Raw genomic sequence first — 22,156 nt, 5'->3', positions numbered from 1 at the left:
AACTGTTTTCTAAAAGAGTTTACTAAATTATCATCACCAATATCGATAACAGGGTTAAGCAGCTCCTTATCTTGATGCTTCTTCATTAAAAACTCTTTTCTCTCAATGAAGCAGCATTTCTTTGATTTCTGAAGACGCGGACTCCCTCCTGATGTCCTCCCTGCAGATGGATGCTCAGCCACCTCGTGCAGCTCCTCCGGGACTTCATCCAGTGTGCGTGCGGGGCTGTGCTCTTCCTCCACGCCGGCGACACGAGGATGCCACTGCGTGTCCAAAGCCTGTACGTACACCAGCCCCACCAGCCAAACGCACGCTCGGGACACAACTCGATCCAGGTTGTCTCTCCTAAGATCAGCACGCAAGCTTCCAACCTCCAAAATACCAGCGATTGGGTTCTCATTTATCCAAACTAACAGAAAATTGTCTACTTCATCTAGTATAGGAGGCTTCTGCTTTGTCGTACTCATAACCCCCTGAGCAACACGAGCACGTTCTATTGCCTCTCTATTCTTTAAAAACGTCCTGACGGTGGATCTCTGCAAATTAAACCGGGACGCTAAATCAGTCACACCAATGCCTCTTTTTTCAGTTCAATTGTGGTTCTTGCCGTTTTCCTTTTCTGCAATCGCTTTCTTAGGACCCATTTTTTTAAATCTAAAAGCAGTACAAAATGCCGCAAAAACTAAGAAATTATAGCAATACGCTGGAACACAGCCGCAAAAGGTTTAAACAACGCGCACTAACAACGCCAACTAACACCGAGTGAGGAAACACGAACTGCTCTTGTTTACAACAATCACATGTGTTGGATCGGATTCCGATGTTTTGTTCAAGCACCTATGCTGAATTTTCTCGACATTTCGCGTTGAAATCCAATCATGTCGAGTACTGATGCGGCCTAGTATCGGGTTCCACTGAATTTTTCTTTTGACTCGTTAGTCCTTATCCTGCTAATTTGTAAGTGAACAGAAGGTCTTTTGCCTTGCAACTAGATCTCCCTAGTATACCAATTATCAATGGAGTTTGGTTATGATTTCTTCAGACATGGATGGCTTTTCAAATATTTTGAGTTTTATCTAGAGAAATAGTTCTATATTTTTTCTTATATGAAAGCTAAGTTTTCAGTCTTGGTTAAGAATGTCACTCTTCACTTGCCCAGCCCAGAGGAGGGTATTATTTATATCTCCACAGGGAAAGAGGAACCAGACTTCAACCGGGTGCTCCAAGATATGAATGCAACATACTGGAACGAAGCAGGGAGCCAGTACAGAAGTCTGAGGGCCTGGCCCTAATACCAACTACATGGACAGCTGTCCCTCCCCCCAGAAGAATTTACTTCAGAGGACAGCACCGAAGCTACAGCTCAGGGAGAGGGACATGTCTGATCAGAACTCACAGGAGCAAATGAAGGGGGAGGAGGAGAGAGTGGAACACGTCCTGGCCCACCAAGCCCTGAGGACCATATTCCTGCTGAGAGCAGTCAATGTCCAGAGAGGACCATATGGCTCGCCCCACTATAAGAAACGACATCCCTCACTGACCCATAGCCCTCCAGGGGACAACAATGGAGACACAGTGTGAGAATTGTGCCCAATCTGACCGCATCACACCGAGGCAAAACACCAAGGGCATACAACAGAACAGCAAGGGGAACAGGGCAACGAAGTCCCAGGGAATACCAAAAATAGACTTTGGGGCCAGGGCTTGGCACCCCATCAGATTCAAATGGAAAACACTACTACAGGCCAAAGAACAGTCCTTGAACTAGCAGCAGGCGTTTCTTTGTTGTTGCTGTTGCTGTTGATGTTTTGTTTTCTTTTGTTGCTTTGTTTTGCTCTGGCTTGTTTTTGTGTACGTTATTATCTCTGCAGGTCTGTCTAAATAAGATAGGCTGGATGAACAATCTGGAGGAGAAAACAATGGGACCAACGGTTCTGGGGGGACATGGGAGAGGGGGAGATGGGGGGAAAGGAAGTGGTGTTAACCAACGCAGGGACAAGGGAACAAGTGATCCAAATTGGTAGTGAGGAGGGTGTAGGAGGCTTCATAGGGCTTGATCAAGGGGAATGTAAGTGAGAGGAATTACTGAAACCCAAATGAAGGCTGAGCATGATAGTGGGACAAGAGGAAAGTAAAAGGAAGTGGAGGAAATAACTAGGAGGCAAATGAGCATTTATAGAGGTCTAAATACAGGCATGTACATATGTATGTATATATATGCATATATATGGAAATAGAGCTATGTGCATATATTTATAGGTTTAGTAATAAGCTAGCAGATGGACATTGGGCCTCCACTCAAGTATTCCCTCAATGCAAGAATACTTTGTTTTATTAAACTGGCATTCCATGATGCTCACCCTCCTAACAGGATCACTGAAGACAAAGTGGGTACATAAGCAAAAGTGGTGAAGAAAGCTGATGGTGCCCGGCTATCAAAAGATATAGTGTTTGGGGTCTTAAAGGATTGCAGGTAAACAAGTGGCCATGTAGTTGAGAGGCAACAAAGCCCATGTGGAAGAAGCACGCCCACACCAGCCTGTGTGATCATGAGGTGTCAAAGAGACCAGGTATCACACATCAAAGAACAAAAAAATCATATCATTGTGTGCTCGCCTTCCCAATACAATCGCTGAAGACAAATAGGTGCATAAGCAAATGTGGTGATGAAAGCTGATGGTGTCTGACTTTCAAAAGTTATAGTGCCTGGGGTCTTAAAGGCTGGAAGGTAAACAAGTAGCCATCTAGCTCAGAAGCAACAAAGCCCACATGGAATAAGCACACCAGCCTGTGTGATCATGAGGTATCGAAGGGATCAGGTATCAGGCTTCAAAGAACAAAAAATCATTGTGAATGAGGGGGAGTGCAGATTGGGCACCCAAGACCCATCTGTAGGCAACTGGACATCCCCTTACAGAAGGGTCAGGGGGAGGAGTCCAGCCAGTCAGTTTGCAGTGTAGCCACGATGAAACATACAACTTTCCTCTAGTTCATGAATGTTTCCTCTCCCTGCTCCCCACTATCATGATCCCAATTCTACCTTATAAATTTGATTAGACCAGAGGATGTACACTGGTACAGATAGGAACAGGGAATCCAGGGAATCCAGGACAGATGATCCCTTTAGAACCAGTGCTTAGAGTGGCGATATCAGGAGGGTGGAGGGAGGGTGGGGTGAAAAGGGGGAACCAATTACAAGGATCTACATATTACCTCCTCCCTGGTGGATTGGCAACAGAAACGTGGGTAAGATATGACAAAATAATAATAATTTATAAATTATCAAGGATTCATGAGGGAGGGGGAAGTGAGGGGGGGAATGAGGAGCTGATACCAAGGGCTCAAGAAGAAAGCAAGTGTTTTGAGAATGATGATGGCAACAAATGTACAAATGTGCTTGACACAATGGATGGATGGATGGATTGTGATATGAGCTGTACAAGAAAAAGATTTTTTTTAAAGGCCTCTCGAAATGTTTTGAGAATGATGAGGGCAATGAATGTACAAATGCACTTTACACAATTGATGTATGTATGGATTGTGATAAGAGTTGTATGAGTCCCTAATAAAATGATTTTTAAAAAGCCTCTCTTACACATTTAATCCAACTATCACACAATACAGAATCTGTTCAATGAAGTAAAAACAATGAAAAATTACCTAAGGACTTTCATATGGGGTAGAAAACAAAATTGTGCTGTATTAGCACACACAAAAAATCTAAAAGTCAAGGGAATGGCTGCTAGTGTGGAAATGGTTGGGCTAGAAAGACAGGCATCCCTTGAATGAATTTCAATTCAATCAATTGAATTATCGTGTTGACACTACATACATATTGTGTGCGTGTACGTGTGTGTGTGTGTGTGTGTGTGTGTGTGTGTGTGTGTGTAGTCGACTGACAGAAGAAAGAACAAATCTGTCTTGGAAGTACAACCGAAACACTCCTTAGGAGCGAGAGACTTTGTCTCACATACTGTGGACATACTATCCGGAGGGACCAGCTGCTGGGAAGGGATATCATTCTTGGTAAAGTAAAGGATCAGCAAAAAAGAGGCAGACACTTAATGAGGTGGATTAACACAGTGGCTGCAGCAATGATTCAAACATGACAGCAATTTTAAAGATAGTACGTGGCTGGGCAATGTTTTATACTATGAGCCTGTAGCAATGATTATGAGAGTGGTGCAGGATCTGGCAATGTGACAATGTTTCTTTCTGTTCTACATAGTGCCCTGATGAGTCAGAACCAACTTGACACCACCCAACAGCAATGAACCCCCAAGTTTTTCTTCCTCTTTGCCTTTAAATGGTCTCATCCCTCCAACCTTTTGATGAATAGCTGAGTTCATTATCTGTTTGCCTAGTGGTCCTAGGGGTAGTGATATCTTATGACTTCTCTTAACACAATTATCGAATTAGATGATTTGTGTTGATTTCTTTGCCAGTTTCCTATCAGTTCCTAACCTATTCATCAAAATGAAACAGGGCATCAATTACCTACGTACTTATCACGCTGACACCCATCTTCCAGTGTTTCCTTGTTTCAGTTGCTCTGGCGGCACTATTGGGTTAGTTGAGTGTGCAGTTGAAACCCACCAGATGCTCTAGGAGAGAAAGATAGCATTCTTTGCTCTTGCAAACATTACAGCCTCAGAAACCCTTTCAAGGTGAACTAACAAAATTTCCACACATTAGAAAGTATATTTCAAGGGGCCATCTAACTGAGAAACAACAAAGCCCACATGGAAGAAACACACCAGCCTGTGAGATCACAAGGTGTCGAAGGGATCAGATATCAGGCTTTAAAGACACCCCGCCCCCCAAAAAATGATAGCATTGTGAATGAGGGGGAGTGCAGAGTGGGTACCCAGGGCCCATCTGTGGGAAATTGGAGATCCCCTTACAGAAGGGCTGCAGGGAGGAGACAAGCCAGTCAGGGTGCAGTGTAGCAATGATAAAACATACAATTTTCCTCTAGTTCTTGAATGCTTCCTCCCCCCTCCGCCACTATCATGATCCCAATTCTACCTTATAAATCCGGTGGGACCGGAACACATACACCGATACAGATAGGAACTGGAAACACAGGGAATCCGAGACAGATGAACCCCTCAGGACCAATGGTGAGAGTGGCGATACCGGGAGGGTAGAGGGAAGGAGAGGGAGAAAGGGGGAACGGATTACAAGGATATACATATAAACTCCTCCCTGGGGGACGGACAGTGGAGAAGGGGATGAAGGGAGACATCGGATGGTGTAAGATATAACAAATAATAATAATTTATAAATTATCAAGAGTTCATGGGGGAGGGGGAGCAGGCAGGGAGGGGAAAAGTGAGGAGCTGATACCAAGGGCTCAAGTAGAAAGCAAATGTTTTGAGGATGACGATGGCAACATATGTACAAATGTGCTTGACACAATGGATGGATGTATGGATTGTGATGAGAGTTGTATGAACCCCCAATAAAATGATTTTTTTTAAAAGAAAGTGTATTAGTCCCTACAAGTACATCTGGTTATACATGAAGGCATTTTAAAAGCCAGAGAACACATCCATGAACTTCTATGAAGGAATTATATAATTTTGACATCTTGAATAAATATTCAGATGTTTAATACCAAGGCTCTTGTGTTTTATTTCATATGTTTGAAGAAATGAATACATTGTGTTCACAAATTCTTTTCATGTTTTTAGGGAATAACATGGCTCAAACACTTATTCACATGCCTAATTCTCAAAAAAGGGATTCCTGGTAAAGATAAAGCCCACAATTTTGTCTCAGAAGTTATACAACAAAGACTTCCATCTAATAATAATTTTACTAGCAAATGCTCCAGAGTACTTTATAAAGAGATAAAGAAAGAAGTGTGAATAGTCGTCATACATGGGCCCTATCTTAAATGAATCTATGGTCTACCTAGAGGACTAAGAAAAACACACATGCACTATAAGGTAAAAACTGGACGATGTGAAACAAACAGTTAAAAAAAGTATGGACATTAAAAGTCAAGCAAGCTATGTATGATTTTTTTTTAAAGAGGCATTGTGGCTTCCTAAAAGGTCATTAAAAAGACAAGAAAGAAAAGGAGGAAAAAATAAAGTGAATCTCAGAAGATACTCTGAAACTTCCTCTTGATCATAATTAGCTGAAGCAAGTAGAAGAAATGATGAAGTAAAAAAGTTAAACAAAAATTGCAAAAGACAGCTCAAAATGACAAAATCCTATTATAAAATGTGCTAAGACCTAGAGGTAGAAAATCAAAAAGGAAGAACACACAGAACAAAAGAAAAAAATTAAATTCAAGCCTCCGGTTGCAATGAAAGGTTCCATGAACAAAATGGTGAGCAAGACAGAAAGCATCAAAAGAAGATGGATGGAATGCAGAAAGTCAACACACCAAAAAGAACTAGTCCACACTGAACCATTTCAAGAGTTAGCATATGATCCAGAAAGCCCAAGCTACATTGAAGGAATGAGAGAAGAACATGATTCCAGGCGCTGATGGAACACCAGCTGAAATGAGACAACACAATGACAAAGCACTGGATGTACTCAGTTGTCTGGGCCAAAGTACTTGGAAGACTATGACCTAGTTAACCAAATAGAAGAGACCCATACTTGCACTCCTTACGGCGAGAAAGGAGCCAGCAGAATGCAGAAAATATTGAACAATATTAGTGATGACACATGCAAATAAACTTTTTGCTGAAGAGAATTCAAAATCAATGGCAGCAGTACACCAGCAGGAAAGTTCAAGTCAAGCCTGATGCAGAGATGGATATGAATGGGGATATCATTGCTGACATCAGATGGAGCTCGGCTGAAATCAGAGAATACTGAAAAGATATTTCTTGTGTTTCAATGACTGTGAAAAGTATTTGACTATGAAAAGCATAAATATATATATACATTTAGCATTGAGAAGAATAGGAATTACAGAACACTTCATTATGCTGTATGGAAACTACATATTCCAAGAGACAGTCATGCAAGCAGAACAAGGTAATACTGCATAGTTTAACATCAGGAAAAATGTGCATCAGGGTTATATCATTTCACCATACTTACTCAATCCGTATGCTTGGAAAGTAATCTGAGGAGATGGACTATATGGAAAGCATGTGGCATCCAGATACAGGAACTCATTAGAAGCCCGTGCTGTACAGATCATATAAACTTGCTTGTTGAAAGGAAGAAGGGCTTGCTGAGCTTGCTGATGAAGATCAAGGACTGCAGCCTTCAGTATGTATTGTAACCCAATGTAAAGAAAATTATTAAAAATATCACCATAGATGAATCAAATCTTGCTTGGATCCACAATCAATGCTAATAGAAGTAGCAGTTAAGAATTAAAACAACTTACTGTGATGGGCAAATCGTGTGCACAAGACCTCTTTAAAGTGCTAAAAAGCAAGGAAATCACTTTGGGGAATCGGGTATGCCTGCAATAGTATTTTCAACTGTCTCAGAAGTATGTGAAAGTTGGACAGTGAATGAGAAGACCAATAAAGAATTGATTGAATTAAGGTGTTGACATAGTTGAACATACCATAGACTGCCAAAAGAACTAACACATGTCTAGGAGGCGTCCAGCCAGGTGCTCTTTAGAAGTGAGGATGGCAAGACTTCACCCACATATTTTGGACATGCTATCTGGAGAGGCCAGTCCCTGGAAAAGGACACCATCCTTGTCAAGTGGAAGGGCAGTGCACCAAGAGGAAGGCACGCTGCAAGATGGGTTGGCACAGGGGATCCAACAGCAGTAGTTTTGGTCTCCTGGGTGGACTCAACTTGTGCTCCTTTTCCATGTTCTTTGACTTTGGGGAGCAGAAACAAATCTGGAGGGATAATCTCAGGACTATAAAGTGAAAAACATAAGGCTTCCTAATGGAATTCTTATCGGTCAGCCCTGGTTACCCTTGGTACATTTTCATGATGAAAAAAATGTTTTCACCTGATCTTTCTGGCCTTTTTCTCACCAATGTCCCTTTGAAGTTTTTAAAAAACTTCTCCCTAATAAATAAGCCCCCATGGCCATCTTATGTCCTTCAATAACATCAATCAAGATTATTGATTGATTATCCCCTTTAGGGATCCAAAAACAGTAGCCTTAACCTTTCGAGCTGACCTCTGCTTTGACTTGAACTGGCGCGGCAGTTTCCCCTCTCAAACCCCTATTTCTATTGGGCTTTTCTGTTGAAAGCACTGTGTTCGGCTGCGTTGTCTAGAGAAACAAAATCAGTGACACTCATATATGTATAAGAAATATCTTCATATCAACAAGTAATCTTATATCAAAAGCAAGCAACCTAGTCCAGTATAACTCAATCCTTAAGTCCAATGCAAACCAGGGCCCTCATGATTCCTGTCTGGCTATGCAGAAAAGTGGTTCAGAAAGATCACGGGCAGATGGGTGAACAGTCACATGGCCCCAAATTCCCTGGAATCACAGCAGGGTGCTGACAATTCTCAGGGTCAGATGATCCACATGGGACCACCCACTGAGGCAGGCAGAGTTCCAGCAGGCAGGAAGAGCAATGGACAAAAAGAGAGGTCTCTCCTGTCATCTTACTCTTATACAATAGGCTTATGACATCAGCAGGTGTCATCAGGCTTCAATTTGATTGACAGGTCTGACTCCACCCCTAGCCAGGCATGTCTAGTTGACATAATCCCTAACTAAATGCATTGGTAAAAGAACTTGTCTGAAGCCATCCACTGATCACAGAGACTTGCTAAAAATGTCTGTTCAGAATAAGTCCATTCATGGATGAACTGGAAACCCTAAAAGTGATACATTTTCACCTACTCTCATATGTGTAAATCACCCAGATCAATGCTCTGGGCAAAAGGATCTGCTCCATAATGATAATGATGATCATTAGTGGAGAAGAGCTAGTACGGTGCCATCACATCTCAGAGGAGGGAAGACTTGTTTTAGAAACATTGTGGATACAAAAATCTATAAAACTTTGTAATGTTTGGATGTGAAAGGAAAAGAGGCAAGGTTGATGGAAGCTGTCAAACAGGTGGGCTGAAAGACTACAGTGGCCCCAGAGAGATCAAGATAAGGATGCAAGAGGTGAGGGAATTAACTAACTACACGAAGAACTACTGCTTACTAAAGGATGCCATTATTTTTCAATCACCTTGCATTTAACCAAGTGTTTTCCTGATTTTCAGATATGTGGGGAACAGGGAGGTCTTTTCACATGGGTCTACTTTCTGTCATGTTAGTCACACGTTCGGCAAACATCCGTGCTACTCTAAAAGATGTGCTTTTATAAAACCCCATGGATGGTGGCTTCCTCAGAACATATAGCTGGTGCAGAAGTTCCCTAACTACAAACAAAAGCACATGGGCAGATTTGGAAAATCAGGCTGTTGAGAAACAAATGTTATTGTGCCTGTCTTAGTTATGAGTGAAATCTAAATCCAAAAATAACACCCAAACTTTCTAAATCACTTTGTGTGTGTGTGTGTGTGTGTGTGTTGGTGTAGTGGTTATGAGTTAGGCTGTGATCCACATAGTTGGCAGTTCAAAACCACCAGAAGTTCTGTGGGAGAAAGGCTGGGCTTTCTACTCCTATAAACAGTTACAGTCTTGGAAGCCAACAGGGGGTACCTATGAGTCAGCATTGACTCAATGACAATGAGTCAATACACACACACACACACATATATATATGACTACAAGTGGTAGGTGATGTGAGTTTAGCTTGGGATATATTTTAAATGATATTATATTAACAAAGCTAAAATGAAAAAAAAAAACCAAAACCCTCAGGTGGTTTTACAGCACAAGTGACTTTCAAGTTGGTAATCTATGGGAATGTTGATAAAGGGAAATTAGCTTTTGGTAAAAAGATTTTTCTATTCCCTGTGAGTAGGTTCTTGCTATTCATCAAAAACGCTTCATATATTCTGCATTCTTAACATAATTTTTCTTCATAGGTGTTTAGCATAGGATCATAAAATTATTCAAAATGTAGAAGCGATCTGAAACACTCCCAACACTGTGTTAATAGAGAAAACAGTCATTGTGTCTGAACTAACCTTAATAACCCATCCAGGTGACAACTAACTGACTAGAATTGCATAAACACACACTTTTCCCCACAGGAAACAGGCTGATGGGGCTGATGACTCTGCCTGGTCACTGGCGGGGGTGGGGGGTGGCATGCAGATCCAACATCAGATTATTTAAACCTGAAAAAAAAGAGTCTCCTTTAAATTCTGCATTTCCATGGAATTGTATTTGTTGTATACTGATACCCTTCTGTGTTAGTCCGGATTGACTAGAGAAATAAATTCATAGACACTGCTATGCGTAGAAGAAAGAGCGTTACCAGTCACAGAAGGACAAGTACATGAGTCCCCTGAGGTAAGTATGATCAGCACAGCAGGTATAGAAGAAAAGCCACTTATCTCACACTCTGCGGGTTGAGGTACAGGCAGTCAGGTGGAGGTTAGACCAAGCCCAAGGAGGTACATGTTATTCCATCACAAAGAAGGGGGAAGGGAGAGGAAGAAAAAGGTGGGGAGAGGGGACATGGTGGCATGTGGGGAGCAGGGCACTAACCCACCCAGCGGGGAGAGTACTGGTTATGTCTGCACAGAATTGAAAGTGTGCATGCAGACCCCACCACGGCACATCAACCCTTAAGGGCAACATAACCAAGTGGAACAATGCATGAAAAGGATGGGCTACAGGGCCGGCCCCAATCAGAGACAAACTGACCCCCTCCCTAGAAGTATATGCTACAGAGAACAACACTAAACCTACAGGTTGGGGATGGGGGAGGGGGTTGGCCTGCCATCCCCACATGGAAGCAAACCAAAAAGGAAAAGGCAGAGGGCAGTCTAGACCCTATACTGGCACACCAAGTCTGGAGGATGACGTCCCTGCATGGTGCTGCTAAGGACTGACAACAGCTCAAGACATGATGTCCCCTCACTGGAGCACACCGTGACAGAGGACAACACTGGGGAGTTAGTCCGGGCTGAACCCCCACAGTGGGGTCAACCAAGAAGGGAACATAACAGATCCACAATAGGCACAAAGCCATAAAGCCCCTGAGGAGCCCCCCAAATAGATTTCAGGATAGGAGGGGCAGCTCCTGGGATTCCCCCCAGGATCAGTGGGGAGATAGTCATAAAGGTCAGTGGACAGACCTGGAATTATGTATGTTTTTTTCCTCTTATTTTTTTCAATCTTTTGTTTGTTTGTTTGTTTGGTCTCTGTTATTGTTGGTTTGCCTACTTATATAAGATCGGCATGGGAAGCAAGCTTGGGGAGAAAACAAGAGACCAAAGGTCATAGTCCCTGAGGGACGTGAGGGGAGAAGGAGGTGGGGGTAGGGAGCAGTAAGCAAACAATGCTGTAGACAGGGGAACAACTAGAGAATTATAATCAACAATGAGGAGGACATAGAGATCCTGGGGGTGTTGGAGCAATAGCAATCTAACTGAGAGGAAGTACTAAGAGGTGAAAGAAGGGCAAGGCATGATGGTGGGGCAGGAGGAAAGTAAAGAGACACAGAGGAACAATCTACAAAGTAAAACTTTGAATAGAGATATAAACATAGATGTGTACATATGTTAATACATTAATTCATAAAAATAGAGGCATTGAACTAGGTACATATATTTATACGGCAATACACTGATGTAGTGGATGGACTTTGGGCTTTTGTTAATGCCCTTCCTCAATACAAGAACATGTTGTTCTAACAAACTTGTCTTCTGTGATGCTCACCCTCCCGGCACAATCACTGAAGACAAAATGGGTACATAAGCAAAGGTGGTGAAGAAATCTAATGGCTATCAAATGATATACCATCTAGGGCAGCAGTTCTCAACCTGTGGGTTGCAACCCCTTTGGGGGTCAAATGACCCTTTCACGGGGTTCGCCCAATTCATAACAGTAGCAAAATTATAGTTATGAAGTAGCAACAAAAATAATTTTATGGTTGGGGGTCACCACAACATGAGGAACTGTATTAAAGGGTCACAGTATTAGGAAGGTTGAGAACCACTGGTCTAGAGCTTTAAAGGCTTGAAATTAAATAAGTGACCATCTAGCAGAGAAGCAACAAGCCCACATGGACAAAGCACACCAGCCTGTGAGATCATGAGGTGTCGTGACACGAACGGATAATGGGCATCAGAAGACCCAAAACAAACAAACAAACAAAATCATATTGCTGAGAACGAGTGGGGTGGGAGCAGAGATCCAAAACTCATCTGTAGACAATGGGGCATCCACTCACAGAAGGGTCACAAGGAAGGGATGTGTCAACCAGGGAACAGTTAAGCACAGATGAAACACACAATATTCATCTGGTTCCTTGAGGCTTCCTTACCCCACCTATCCTGACCCCAGTACTGCCTTTCACTTAGGGCTAGATCAGAGCACATGGGCACAGGTACTGATAAGAGAGAAGAGCTCACGACATGGAATCCAGGAGCAGGAATGAGAATACTGATACCAGAAGGGTAGGGAAAGGTGGGCAGAGGAGGGGAGGAAGGGGGAACAGATCGCAATGATTGACACATAAACACACACACACACACACACACACAGGACTGATACCAAGGGCTCAATAGAAAGTAAATGTCTAGAAAATAATTATGGCAATATATATACAAATAGGCTTGATATAATTGATGTGTGGAGTGTTATAAGAGCTGTAAGAGTCCCCAATAAAAATGGTATTTTAATTAAAGAAAAGAGCTTTATATAAAAGAGCAATTGTGTATTGAGAAAGCATCCAAGCCCAGTCCAGAGCAAGTCCATAAATCCAATATTGGCCCATATGTCTGATATTAGCCCATATGTTCCTCTTTAGACTCCCATAGCACATGAAATGATGCCAAATGCAGGAAGGTCATAGGCCAGTAGAGAGAAGGTCTTGTGGATCCAGTGGCAGTGGAAGCCTCTCCACGTCTTCTCCAGTTCTGAGTGTCTCAACAGCAGAAAAGGGAAGGCAGAGAGAGAGAGTGTGTGTCCACCCCACCTCCAGGGAGGAAGACAGGAGTCCCTAGAATCCTCAGGAGAAGGCCATGCCCACAAGGAGGGATCAATCAGGCTGTGACCTGATTGACAGGCTAGACTCCACCCCTTCGCTGAAGTTGACATATTACATAACTGCCACGCCTTCTTCCATAAAAATAACATGCGTTAGTTTTTCAAACTGTAGTTATTTCTGATATTAGTTCAATTTCTGCAGCTGTCTAGCATCTTACCTTTGACTCAGTGTTTTTATATGCGCAAACCTGATGTTATTACTGGGGAGCATGCATACACAAAATTATGGGCTATGGCCCTCCAGAAGTAATTAAGCATTCATGGGGAATATAGCTCTAAAGGAAAATTCCAATTGAAAAAAGACTCTTTTATCTCAAGCAGTATAATCAGGAGAGTCCTTTGATCTCTTTTTATGTCACTTGTTCTTGTTGTTTGTTGCTCCTAGGAACTTGCGAGTCAATTCTGACTATAGCGAGCCTACATACAACAGAAAGAAACTGCCAGGCCATGTGTCGTCTTTACAGTCTTTGAGATGTTTGAGCCCATTGGTGCAGCCACTCTGTCAACCCATCTTGTTAAGGATCCTCCTCTTCTTTGTTGCCCCTACTACTTCACTAAGCATGATGTCCTCTTCCAAGGACTGGTCTCTCCTAAGAAATGCCCATAGTACATAAAACAAAGGCTCTCCATTCTTGCTTCTAAGAAACATTCTGGCTGTACTTCTTCCAAGGTGTGTCTGTTTGTTCTTTGGACAGTCTATGGTTCTTTCAATGTTTTTCACTAGTCTTTATTCTTCTTCAATTTTCCTTATTCAATGTCCAACTCTCACGTGCATATGAGGCACTTGAAAGTATTCTGGCTTAGGTTAGGTGCACTTTAGTCCTGAAGGTAACATCTTTGCTTATATATCATTCACTAGTTCATTTTTAAAACAGAATCTATAAAAATATGGCTCCTAATCACAATGGTCATACCTGAATAAAAATTAAAAGGTAAATCATAAAGCAAGATGTTATTAAATGAACAAGATGAGCACCTAGTAGTATGTGAAGGTGGTAAGACAAAGGAGCCTTGGTGGTCTAGTGGTTCTGTGTTGGGCTGTGAGCTACAAGGTCTGTGGTTTCTAACCAACAGTTTCTCCGCTGGAGAAAGTTGAGGCTTCCCATAAAGAATCAGTCTCAGGAACACACCAGGGCGGTTCTACTCTTTCCTCTAGGACAATTGTTCTCATGCTTGAGCACATCGTTGCAGCCGTGTGTCATTCCATCTCTTTGAGGGCTGTCCTCTTTTTCACTGCCCTCTACTTTACCAACCACGATGTCCTTCTCCAGGGACTGATCTTGCCTGACAATGTATCAAAGTGGGTAAGAAGCCTTGCCATCCTTGCCTCTAAGGATCACACTAGCCACATTTCTTCCAAACAGATCCATTTTTGCTTTTAGCAGTCCATTGTATTCTTCTCCAGAAATAGCTCCTATTTAAATATACCTAATAATAGTAGCAAACACATTAGTAGAACTTTAGATGTGCTAGATACTGGTCACAGTACTTTACAGATGTGGGAGTTACATCAATCCTCACAACTCTCGGGTCCTCATTTTATAGATGAGAACACGGAAGCACAAGATTGTTTAACACTTTCCAAGGTTTGGGGTGTGGTCAAGGCACCATCCATGGCAGGTTGGCCCGTACTCATAACAAACAAGCAACGCTCCATAGAAATCTGGAGTCCACACTTCTCCTCATTTATTCATTCGATGTTTGGCAATGCTTCAGCTGCTTTCATATCTGTACCTTCCTTTATAATCCTCTATCAAGTCAATCCTGATTGGAGTTTCTCCTAATTAGTCTTCTCAAATCCTTTCTGCTCCACTCCCTAGCCCCCATTTTATCTCACATGTTCTATGCTATTTTAATATTTTTGAAGTAGGACACAAGTGTAAATATCTTCCTTCGGTATTTATAATGATTGCCATATGCCATCACCTCCCAATCTACCCAGCCACTCGAAGTCGGTCTACTTGTATTATCTTCTTTGACCAAGCTAACTTTTCATTCATTCCTTGAATATACCCTACTTGCCCCAAACTTTCATTCATCTAATATGCTACCTCCTCTACCAAGGCTGCCCTCCGGGCATTGTATGCTAGGTATTGGTCTGCTAAGGCAATTTACACAAGCCAGGTACTCTGCTGAAGAGAGATAAGACTATATGCTCTGCTAAAGATTTTCAGAATTGGCGTGGTGACCTTTCATTTGCTTTGGGGGTTACTACCAAGTCAGTCTTTTCCCCTCAGTTCTTCAGGAATTGTAAGGTACTGCTCAAGGAGCTTTTCAAATGTCAATTACTCCAGGAGTTTCTCTTGCTCCCGCTGAATGATCTAATTACCCCTCTTCCCCTGCTTTCAAAGAACTTGGATGTATGTTGGTGGCAGAAATAATATTCTGTTTTTCCATTAGTCATTTGTGTAAATATGGTCATAAGTTGGGCTGATGTGCTAGTAAAATATGTATACAGAAGACAAGGTTGAAAGTATAATTAAAAGCCATTACCCCCCAAAATTTACTGCTATCAAGATTTAAAGCATATTTTAAATCGCTTCCCCCACCAAAAAAAATTTTTTTTTCACTGCCACCCAGTCTATTCCAACTCTTAGTGACCTTATAAGGCAGAGTAGAACTGCCCTGGTGGGTGTCTGAAACTAACTTTTTCTGGGAGTACAATGCCTCATCTTTCTGGGTTTGTAATAGTACAGAGAATGTCTAGAGTGTGTTTAGTCTATATTTTTGCTTGTGATTTTTACTGTGATGTGAGGGGGGAGGTAGGAGGTAAAACAAGTCAATGGGGAAGTTTGCATAAGGAAGCAACTGGAAATAAGGCAGAAAAGGGAAAATGAATCCAAACTGATGAAGACATTTAATTACGCATTTAGGACTTCACATTTAAGGAGGTACGGAGTGGAGGATTTCTGAAAGTGTTACATTTGGCAATGGAGTGCATGTCAGTAGGGTCCAGAGAAGGTAAATCAGATGGATTTGTAGATGGAATAGCTGGAAGCAAGGGCTAACCCACGGAGAAGCCAGGGTGAAAATTCAATTATTCTCACGTTAGACTAGAACAAATTTTTAGATGTGATTTGCCAAAATGCACTATTGTATCAAAGAAATGGTTCCAGTGAAACTACTTCACAGCAAGGTCTTTTGGGTCAAAATGATAATACGCATATCCCTCTTGGCAAAATATTTTATAATCAAGTTTTCTCTAAATGCAAAAATGGAGTTTCCAGACTGATATCTATTGTTAACAAAGAAATCTTCCACAGTTTCCTAATTCTTTCCATTCTACTCTTTGACAATACACTTTTACATCTCCTTAATGGGAAAATGGAACTAATATTCATAAAGGGATTATTAGGTTTTACACTTAGTCTTCATAACAAGCCTGCAATTTAAAATTACTTTCCATTTTAAGGAAGATGAGCTTGCTGCTAGATTCTCCAGGCCAGTCAAACATGTAGATGGCAGAAGCCCCATGGACATTTTAGGAATCTCAAGGGAGCTACTGAGCCAGCTTGGCCTAGGTAAGCCTCTTCTGCATGCCTGAGGATTTCCCAGTCTCCTGCACTGGCTCTCTCGGGACACGGAAATTCTTGACATTAATTAGAAACTGTATATGTAAGCACAAGAATGGAGTATTAAAACGTATTCTTGATACCTGCAGAATAATTTTAATACTTCATTCTCATGCATATGTATATGTATGTGCATATATATAATTTGTAGGCAAAACGAAAATCCTAAACCACTTTTTCAAAAGTTATTAGAGATCTCAAGATGGCAACAGTAGAGAATTAAACCAAATGTTTAATTTGCATGGAGCCCTTTGTGACCAGGTAAGAAAATGCTTGTGTTTGTGGGGTGCCCACTTATACAGAAGGAGCCTTCATGGCTCTTCAGGGATACCATTGTGCTCTTAGTTGAAAGTTAGCATTTCAAACTCACCAACCACTCCAAAGGAGAAAAATGAGGCTGTCTTTTCCCATAAAGTTTCACAGTTTCAGAAACCCTATATAGAGTTAACATGAATTGAAAGTCGTTCAACAGCACTGGGTTTCAGAGTGGTTTACCTGTAACAGGTGTTTCAAAACCTTTTACGATCTTCATTTTCACAGAATCCTATAAAAAATAAACCTACCATTATCCTCAATTTCAAGTGAAGAAATTGACACTGGGATGTGTTGATTAACTTATTAAAAGTCAAACATATTGGATGACAAAACCAATATTCAAACTATAGCTAGCTATCCTTAAATTCTGACTTTTAATTACAATATTAAATAACATCAAAGATATTGTTCTGGTTACTCTTGGCAGCATAAAGGTAATCTCAGAATTAACAATTTAAAACATCTATTTTATTTTGCTCTCAGCTCTGTGTCAGTCTCCCATGGCGTTGCCTTCAGATTTTGCCTTGGGTGCAGCCAACTGCAGGCTTGACTGAGGAGCATCACTGCCAATCAGAGCTCCCAAACTTACATCTCCTAGCATGTCAGTCTCGGAGTGGTCGGCTTTAAATGTCACATGAGCACTAGACAGAATACTGCGACCTTGTCTGACTCAGTCTGGGAAGTTAGACAGCATGACTTCTTTTGCATTTTATTTGTTAAAAGCGGGTGAAGAAAGTAAGTCCATATTCAAGAGAACATAAATTCCTAAATGGAAAAAATACCAAATTTGAGACAATACTTCTAAAACATTTCAGAAGGTAATCAGATGGTTATTTGGATTCCAATGATCAGTTTTCATTTTGCCTGTAATAAACAAGAAAATCCCCTCACTGTTATCAGGTCAATCCCAATTCATATGGACCCTGTAGGGCAGAGTAGAACTGTCCCTTTGGGTTTCTGATGCTGTAAAATCCCAGCAAAATGTCTCATCTTTCTCCCAACTCACGGGTGGGGTCAAACTGTTGACCTGGGGAGGAGCAGGGCAACTGGTACCCACTCGCTCTGCCAGGGGAGCTCCCTGTCTTCACGAAACATCTGACTAATCGGAGGAAAATCAAAATATTCCATGTCATTGCTCCTAAGTGAGGGTTTATGATGGACTAGCATTGGATAACACTCAATAGAAGAAAATTTAAACTAATAATAATTGTTGATTTTTCAGTTGCTCAAGCAGTCTAATTTGTAAGCAAACATGTAGAAAACCATATTACAGGAGCCATTAGCTAACCTTGAGTCTGATCTTTATAATCATCATTTAAATAGAAATGCAATAACAGCATAATTGTATCCATGAACGCATTAGTGATAATTATTGTATTCATTTACTATTACTTCCTTTTTATAATAAAAGATTATATTTATAGTTTTAAGGGGAAATGAATAGCTTGATAGGTTGTCATTGATTTTCAAAATTCTGAGAAAAATAATAGTTTAACATAGTATTATCTGTGAGAGGAAGCGGGAGTAGAAAGGGCATAAAAGGAAATAGATAAGGATTAAAGAAAATTATCCGGACCAGGGCCTGGCAAAATAATCTGTATGTACCAAATCCAGGAAAACACCTGTTTTTATGTGGCTCATGAGCAAAGATCAGTTTTCATCTTTTGAAATCATTGCGAGGTGGTGGGGGTGGGGTGGGCAGGGAGAGTCATGACATGCGAAAACTTCATCTGTAAATAAAGTTTAATTGGAACACAATCCTGTTCCTTCACAAGCAAATGCTCCAGAAAGTTCATGGGAAAATTCCATTATATTTAAAGTCCATTTTTCTATAAACTGTTTCAAGGCCCCTCATTGTTAATGGCTGCTTTTATACTGTGACGGCAAAGCTACGCAGTTGTGACAGTATGATTCAAACCACCTAAAATACTTGCTATCTCACCCTTTATAAAAATAAGAAACTTACCACCTCAGAGTTAACAGAATGGAAATTATAATACGGAAGTCTAGCAATATATTAAATTATTCTTATGAGCATAAAGCATGGGTTCACCCAAGAATGCCAAAAGAAATAAGAATATGACAAGTGCCCGTTTTTATTTTGCATTTGTGATAACTGAGATATTTGTGTTGCAACATCTGTCACTGGCCAATGAAAAGCTGCAAAAGTAAACCTACGTCTTTACGAGTTGTAATTTAATTTTTAATATTTACAAATCAGACCCTTTAACAAGCAGATATTTCTTTATGAACGGGTGTGCCACAGATGTGAAAATTTAGTGAGAATAAAGCTGGGGGGTGTTACTTCCATTCCATTCCTTTATTTATTTAGTATCAGACTATGAATTATTGAAGAGATAGGAGCTCCTTGCACCGTTAGCTCCTATTGTTCTTTCAGCTATCACCAGCACAGGGTCAATGCACTGGCCGGGACTTCAAAACACAAGCTACAATTTTAACCAGCAACTCACGAAACCGGATTATTACACGGAGTCTATGGTGTACATATTTCTTTAGCCTGGCTATAGAAATGGACGCCAGGAATAATGAATAGCACTAATGACTTTAGTCTGAATCCCCCTCTAATAGGCATATCCAATTACAAATTGAACAATGCAAGAACAGCAGCTTACATACAATAGATGCAGTCTCTCACCTCAAAGCTAGAATGAATTTAATCCACCCTGAATGACATTACGGTTTTATCTGTGATAGAAAATCAGTCATTCAAGATCTTACCAGGGGCGATTTTTAAGTCCCTGAAAGTATAGGGGATTACCCAAGGAGAGTGGCAGGCTAAAGTCAGAGTCTAAATGTCTCAAGGGATCACTCCTGGTCCAGTGCTTCCACGGCTGGGGCCAGAACAGCTCTGAACAGAGGTGACTATCAAGTTGCAAAGCATGGAGCCAAGGGAGTTCCCAACAACAACAACGGTGCCCAGGTGGGATACTAGCAAGCAGTGGGCCTCCTGGTGGGATGCCCCTCAGAAGAACAGCAGCCCAGCATATGTAACTCTAATCAAATGCTGCATCTAACTTACCATTAGGGAGGAAACAGAGAGCAGAGGGGCTAATCTGTATCAGGAGGAAGAGTCTGACAAACCAGAAGGTGAAGTTTTCTTTAGGAAAATTAGGTTACAGAGGAAGAAGTGCACCTATTCTACTTTTAAATGGATTTTAAAGCATGCAAAATTTAATACAAGGAGTCCTTCATCATATCTTGATTTTTAAAATATAGTAAGATTTTCTTGGAGTAAATTGGGAAAATATGACACATAAACAATAGACTACATCTTAACTTCACAGACGTATGGTGAATCTGCGGAAAAAAACCATAACATGGGCCTGTGGGACATTATGCTGAGAGAAATAAGACAATCACCAAAGGATAAATATTGTATGAGACCACTATTTTTTAAAGTCTAGGACAGATGTTCACACTTAAAAAAAGTTTTTGTTGGTTGCCAGAAGTAGAAGAAGAATAGATGGTAAATTATTAACTAAAGTGTAGACACATTAATTTAAGTGAAGAAGGTAAGCTATAAGAAGAGAAAAGTCAGCCAATAAATTGTAGGGATTGCAATCAATGAAATGGGGTCAAATGGGTATGAACAGTGAATGAAAAAACTATTTGCTCTATAATCCTTCACCAAATTTGAATTGGGGAAATTTAATAGAGAGTATTAATATAATAGGTTTAGTGCTAAATGTATTTTGTGAGATTATGAATCTATATGCACATATCTCACATATTCTTATTGTTTTGGAAATGTATGCTGCTATATTTAGAGGAAAATCCTCATAACTGTATTTATTCTCTTATAACGGAACATATCCTCTTAAAACTGTAATTTAAATTCATCAACACTCAATATATATACATATGAGATGGTACCACCACACCCCAAAAAAACCAAAAACGAATGTGATGTGAGGGGGATAGTGCATTTGGAGTTCATTCCACCAGGTCAGGCTGTTAATCATGGTTCTATTTAGAGGTTCTGAAAAGATTGTGTAACAGTGTGTGACAAAAAAGACCTGATGTGGCAGACCAAGGACTGGTTTTGCCACCACAACAATGCACCTGCTCACACAGCCATCTCAGTGTGCCTGCTTTTGGCTAAAAACGGCATTCCTCTCTTGTGCCACACACTTTACTCACCTAACCTCTCTCAGTGTGACTTATTTTTGTTTCGTGAATGAAGAGGGACTTACTCACAACAATTTGGACAACAACGTAGAAGAGGTGAAGAACAAAACTGAGGGAAAAAAGAAAAAAACCGAGGGAGGTGCTGTCAGTCATCCAAACAGATGAGTGTGAAAAATTTTTCCAACAATGGAATCACCAATTTGACAAATGTATTTATTGTAATGGAGAGTACTTTGAAGATGATAAGGAAAAACATTTAAATACATAGCTTTGAGGGGAAAAAAATCCGTTTTTGGGGGGTGTCCCTCATACATAGAGAGACAATGAGATGAAGTGAATATTATGATGTAAGCAGTATGTGTATGTGTTTTTATTTTATTATCCATTCTAATTATTCTTGTATAATTGAAAACATAACAAAAAACATAACAAAGATTATAGCCCAGAACTAATTTCTACATAGGAACTTCCAAATATTAATTTCCAATAAATGAAATAATGAATAAAATAGACCATTTTATTTAGGTTACATTTGGTTCTGGTAATTCAGGAAAGATTTGAGTCATTGGATTCCCCATATTCATTTTGCCTCTGTGATCTGGGGAAAGAAAAAGACTTATTTTCCCTTCACTTGGCAAGTTAGATTTGTCTTTTCTGTTCTCACTGAAATTTCTAACACCTACCCTTGATTTTCTTGGATAGTCCTATATTGCATCCTTCATTACTCCATCTATTCCCTGTCCACACTTGCCAAAGGTTTCCCACATAATGAGAAAGATAATTAGAATTGGAAGACAGGATTATCCTGAAAGAGAATCAGAATTGGAGAACAGGATTATCCTGAAAGAGAATCAGAATTGGAGGACAGGATTATCCTGAAAGAGAATCAGAATTGGAGAACAGGATTATCCTGAAAGAGAATAAGAATTGGAGACAGGATTATCCTGAAAGAGAATCAGAATTGGAGGACAGGATTATCCTGAAAGAGAATCAGAATTGGAGGACAGGATTATCCTGAAAGAGAATC

The sequence above is a fragment of the Echinops telfairi genome, unplaced genomic scaffold (genome assembly GCF_000313985.2).
Source record: "Echinops telfairi isolate 266 unplaced genomic scaffold, ASM31398v2 ScPeMD7_3;HRSCAF=10, whole genome shotgun sequence".
NCBI classification, from domain to species: Eukaryota; Metazoa; Chordata; class Mammalia; order Afrosoricida; family Tenrecidae; genus Echinops; species Echinops telfairi.
This window is presented reverse-complemented; position numbering follows the sequence as displayed.